Below are 5,951 nucleotides of genomic sequence, written 5' to 3' on the forward strand. Positions count from 1 at the left end.
TACCCCTTCGACCTGCTCCACCAAATCTCAAAAACTAGCACACTCTGCATCCTTAAAAAAAAAAAAAAAAAACATTTGAAAAATACTTAATTGTACATCCTATTATCCATTGTCTCCATTCCTTTACTAATAGAATTTCTCACTGGGCACAATTTTTTAGAATAAATGTTATTATTCCGGGTCTCCGTTCCAGCTAGGTAAGGCCACATGACTATGTTCTGGCAAAAGTGGTGCAAGCTCCAGTGTTCGGTGCAGTTGATGTAAGGAATCATTGTAGGAAGGGGACGTGCTCTTATTCACACCTTGCTTTTTCCTTTTGGCTGGAATACAAACTTGAGGGCTGGAGCTTGAGCAGCCCTTTGGTCATGAAGCAGCAGGCTAAGGAGGGTAGCATAGCAAGATACAAGGGCTCCAGTTCCTTGATGATCATAAAACTATGATACTAGTCTGAATAAGATAAATTAGGATTTTCTGTTATATTGAGCCAGACTTCAAACCAGCTGATTCAACTACATAAAACTACTATCTACTCTTCTGGACCAATTTTACAGGAAATGATGGTACTATTTATCAATAATTCCAAGCAATGAAGAAATTATGGTTAATTTATGAGAAATTAGGACCTTAAGAATGACAGAGTTATAGCTTCTGGAGAAAGTTGTATATTTTCCAATGACAGGAGAGACTCATTGCTTTCCTCTTCCTGTGTATTCAGTAATGTTGATGCTACCACAATTCTTGCCTTTTGCACATTTTGGTGATGAGCTCTTTGGTTTGAGGCTAAAGTCACTTTGGCAGTCTCAGGTATCATTTCAATTGCTCAGGAATGACCAGGATATCTGTTTGTCAGTTGGGACTGGACCCAGGTTTTGTGTTTAAAGCTTATGCAATTTTGGAGATTATTAAAAATAAAAAGACTGGCCCTGGCTGGGTGGGTCAGTTGGTTATATTGAGCCAGACTTCAAACCAGCGGATACAACTACATACATCAAAAGGTGGCAGGTTTGCTTCCTGGTCAGGGCACATGCCTATGTTGTGGGTTCGCTCCCTATTGGGGTGTGTATGGGAGGCAACCAACCAATGTTTCTCTCTTACATCAATATTTCTCTCTCTCTTTCACTTCCACTCTCTCTAAAAATCAATAAAAAGATATCCTCAGGTGAGTATTTAAAAAAAAGATAATAATAAAAATAAAGACTGGAGGGAGGGGAGTATTAAGAGTTGTTTAATGGGTACAGAGTTTCAGTTTGGAAAGATGACAAAGTCCTGGAAATGGGTGATAATGATGGTTGCACAACAATGTGAATGTATGTAATGCCACTGAAGTGTAAACCTAAAAATGATTAAAATAGTACATTTTACATGATGTTTATTTTACCACAATAAAAAATGGTGAAACGTAAAAAAAATCAAAATTTAAAAATCCCACAACGTAGGACAAAAAACTGGCTCTTGGAAGGGCCCATGGGACTATGGGGCCCTGAAGCTTAAGTTTTATGATCTTCATGGTAAAGCTGTCCCATTTAAATCTGTGTCACTATTTTAAAAAACTTTGTTACATAAGCAGAACATGTGCTTTGTAGAACATTAGAAAATACAGACAAGTTCAAAAAACAAACAGCATATTCCTACCTTCCAGAAAACATGACTGTAATAACTACCTACGTGTGTGTACCAAAATGGATCATACTCTAAAAAATGTTTTATAACCTGTTTTATCCAGTCAACACTCTCTACATTTGTGTTTTGGTGTATTTTCATCTCATGTGATTTCCAGGCCATATCAAAATTTGTCAAATTAACTCCAATTATTCTTGTACTTGCTTTATCCAATCCAGGACCACAGTTCCCCTGTGTTTATTTTGATCTAGTACAGTCCCTTTTTAGGACCCTTACTAGTGGAAGCAATTGAGTCCCTTGTCCTACAGAATGACCCACCTTCTGGATTTGTCTGGCTACTTCCTGGTGGTATTTATCTTGCTTCTTTAGCAACTATATTTCCTGTGAAATAGAAGTTACATGTAAAGGGCCGGTGGATTCAGATATTGTTTTTCTTTCATTAAAATCATCAAGATTTCTTAGTATGTTGCTACTATGGGATCCCAAAGAATTTCAGTAGGAAAATACTTCTAAAGAATACATATCAGGAGAAAAACGATTTCAAGAAATAGAATAAAGTCTTTGAAAAGCATCTTTTCTGTGCCCTCAAGGAAATTAAAGACAACATGAGGCCTTAGGAAACAACAACAAAAAATCAGAGATATCAAAATCAGATGAAAAGAGACTTGGGACTATAAGGAAAGAAACAGAAGAAAAACCCACTAAATATCTAAAAGTCACATTAGAACCCACAAGAAGTAGAGTTGACATGACAGAAAGCTGAATCAGTGACATGGATAACAGGCTTGAGCCTAGCACACAGAACACAGTGAAGGACAAGGAGATGACATCACTGGAAGGATAATGGTAAATCCGTAAGACATTTCTGCTGATCCAACAGACAGGCCGAGTCCCTGATGAAGAGGAAACAAATGGAATCGAAAAGGTAGTCAAACACATAAAAGAAAAAGCAATTTCTGAAACAAAAAGACTCAATTTGGCAAATGAATAGAATTTACTATATTCCAGGTAAACTGAACAAAGAAACCATTGAGACCAGAATATGTCTTGTAAAGTTCCTAAGTCTTAGAGATAACAAAAGCACCTTACGACGAACATCCAGATAGAGGAAGCAGATAATCTACCGGGGGGAATAAAATGCGACTGGCCTCAGACTTCTTTTCAGCAGTTTTAGGCGGCATAAGACAATGGAACAATGTAGAGAGAATGTTGCAGAGGAGAGGATGTGACCCAATAATTCCATAAATGGCTAGAGATTTATTCAAGGATGAAAGTAGCAAAACTAATCTTAAAACTCTAAGTACACTAAGATGAGTAAATCTATAAGCTGGTTCTTTGAAAAAGAAAAGTTAGACAAAGCACTAGCTAACAGTTTAATTTTTGAAAAGGAAAACATACAGTTTGAAATAAGAAAACACAAGTGTAAATAATAAGGAAGTATAGGCTTCTGTGTATAGGTATGGCTTGAAGCTATATTACTTGGAGTACAGTCCAGGTGGTCAGAAGGCCCAAAATACTGTGACTTAAACAAAAAAGAAGTTTGGTTCGCTCTTACATAGTAGTCCAAAAGTAAGCAGTCCAGAGCTGGTGATGTGTCTGTCATTCTCGACATGTGGCTTCCATCTCTGGGTTCCAAGGTGGGTGTTCCAGCTCCTGCCATCGTGTTTGTATCCTGGCCAGTGAGAAAGGGAAAGGGAAGGGAAGGGAAGGGCACACTCATTCCTTTTAAAGGCATGGCCTGGAAATGGCATAATCACTTTGCTCATATCCTATTGGTTGGAATTCAGTCACATGACCACACCCAGTTACAAGGGAAGCTGGGAAACATAGCTTTTAGCTGGGTGACCATGAGCCCATCTTGCACTGAGGAATTCTATTATTTATTATTTAAGGATGAAGGATATCAGTGGATAATCAGCAATCTCTGTAAAGAGGCCCTGTCACAGAATTACTCCCTCAGGCATCCACGGTAAATACAGTAAACTTGGGTATTTCCCTTTACCAACCTCTTTTTTTATTATTTTTAATTTTTTTCTTTTGTTTGTTTGTTTGTTTGTTTGTTTTGTTAATCCTTGCCCGAGGATATTTCCCATTGATTTTTAGAGAGAGTGGAAGAGAGAGGGATGTTTCTTACTCACCAATGTTCCTATATCTCTATCCCTCTCCCTTCCTCTCTCTGAAATCAATAAAAACATTTTTTTATTTTTAATATATTTTTGTTGACTTCAGAGAGGAAGGGAGAGGTAGAGAGAGAGAGAAACATCAATGATGAGAGAGAATCATTGGTCAGCTGCGTTCTGCACACCCCCTATTGGGGATGAAGCCCACAACCCGGGCATGTGCCCTGACTGGGAATCAAACCATGACCACCTGGTTCATAGGTTGACGCTCAACCACTGAGCCACGCTGGCCGGGCAATAAAAACATTAAAAAAAAAAAAAAAGATGCACAGTTATCCAAATGTCACAGGAAGGTTGCTGTTATCATGCACTGAGGGAAAGGGCAGAAACCAAACAAAGAATGTCTCCAGATGATGGCTGATAGTCCAGAAAAATTCTAGTGAATTCAGGTAGACAACCAAACCCACTCCCCATCCCACAGGTGAAATATTTCGGCTTAACCTGAGACTATTCTCGATTTTCTTACCTTCTGGGGTAAGTGTGGTAAAGGGTTAGGGCAGTGGTCGGCAAACTGCGGCTCTCGAGCCACATGCGGCTCTTTGGCCCCTTGAGTGTGGCTCTTCCTAAGCCTTAGGAGTACCCTAATTAAGTTAATAACAATGTACCTACCTATATAGTTTAAGTTTAAAAAATTTGGCTCTCAAAAGAAATTTCAATCGTTGTACTGTTGCTATTTGGTTCTGTTGACTAATGAGTTTGCCGACCACTGGGTTAGGGGATTACCCAGCAGCTGAGGTGCTCTGGTTGGGATTTAGGTTTCCTCAACCTTGTCTCACTTATTGCTTAGGTCTTAACCTAAGTTTCATTTATGTTCTCCACTCCTTACCCGGCTTTACCGTAATTGGAGTGCCGGCAGAGGCTATTTTCTGCTGCCCACCCATATTGGGGTTGAGTGCTTGCAAATATGCTGGAACTTCTCAGGAATTACTAGAGACTGCGAGAGATTGGGGGAGAAAGCAGACACCGCGAACCACTGTCAAATCATAAGCCAGGAGGGAACATTAAACTCACACGGGGAGCTACGGTCCCCCTAGCCCTGCAGGAACATGAAGGGTTCCGGCTTGGGGACAATGCACCCTCTGGGAGAGGACAAGCCTCCTGCCTGTGTCCAGAAGTGCACTCTGCGCGGCGGACCGGAGGCCCCCACACACGCCCAAGCTTTCTGCTGCTTCCGCCCGGGGCTGACTCTTCCTCTGGCCCCACTCCCAGAAAAGGATGTCTAGTCCTTTCCTCCCAGGAGCGGGATCCGAGCTTCCACACAGGAAGCTGCAGGCCTTGCCCAGCCAGCGTGGCTCTGGTTGAGCGTCGACCTGTGAAGCAGGAGATCAGGGTTCAATTCCCAGTCAGGGCATATGCCCAGGTTGCAGGCTCGATCCCCAGTGTGGGGTGTGCAGGAGGCAGCCGACCAATGACTCTCTCATCATTGATGTTTCTCTCTCTCCCTTTCCATTCCTCTCTGAAGTCAATAAAAATATATTTAAAAAATAAAAAGAAAGTTGCAGGCTCTTCAACAGGGTGTTTTCGGCTCCCTGAGAACAGATCTTCCCTGTGCTGGTTCTGATGTTGCCTGATCCCCAGACGGATTCGAGTCTTACCATGCCAGCAAGACCAAAGCTGTGTGTAGGCCTCCTGTGGAAGACAGAATAATCTTATTAACAGCAAAAATTCATCTAGTGACGAACTAACAGGGAAAGAGATTAAGTGGTGGCCAGAGAATAAAGAGAACCGAAAGTCTGGGTATGGCCTAATAATGGAAAAAGGAAGCTAGTTAAGCCCCGCCGGCGTTGCTCAGTGGTTGAGCGTGGACCCAGGAACCAAGAGGTCACCCGCTGGATTCCCAGTCAGGGCACATGCCTGGATTACAGGCTGGATCCCCAGTAGGGGGCGTGCAGGAGGCAGCTGATTGATGCATTGATGTTTCTCTCTCTAACCCTCTCCCTTCCTCTCTCTCTAAAAATCAACGAATATATATATATATATATATGAAAGCCAGTTAATATAATTGTGTATCTTCTCATAAATTAACACACCACCACTACCAAATTGAGGTAGGCAGGTCAGGGAATGACAAGAGTAAGAAAAATCTTCAAATGTAGAAGCCCCGGGCCGATCACAGCATTGTCTCAGCAGAGGCAGAAAAGCTCAGCTGGG

The sequence above is a fragment of the Myotis lucifugus genome, unplaced genomic scaffold, assembly GCF_000147115.1.
Source record: "Myotis lucifugus unplaced genomic scaffold, Myoluc2.0 scaffold_46, whole genome shotgun sequence".
NCBI lineage: Eukaryota > Metazoa > Chordata > Mammalia > Chiroptera > Vespertilionidae > Myotis > Myotis lucifugus.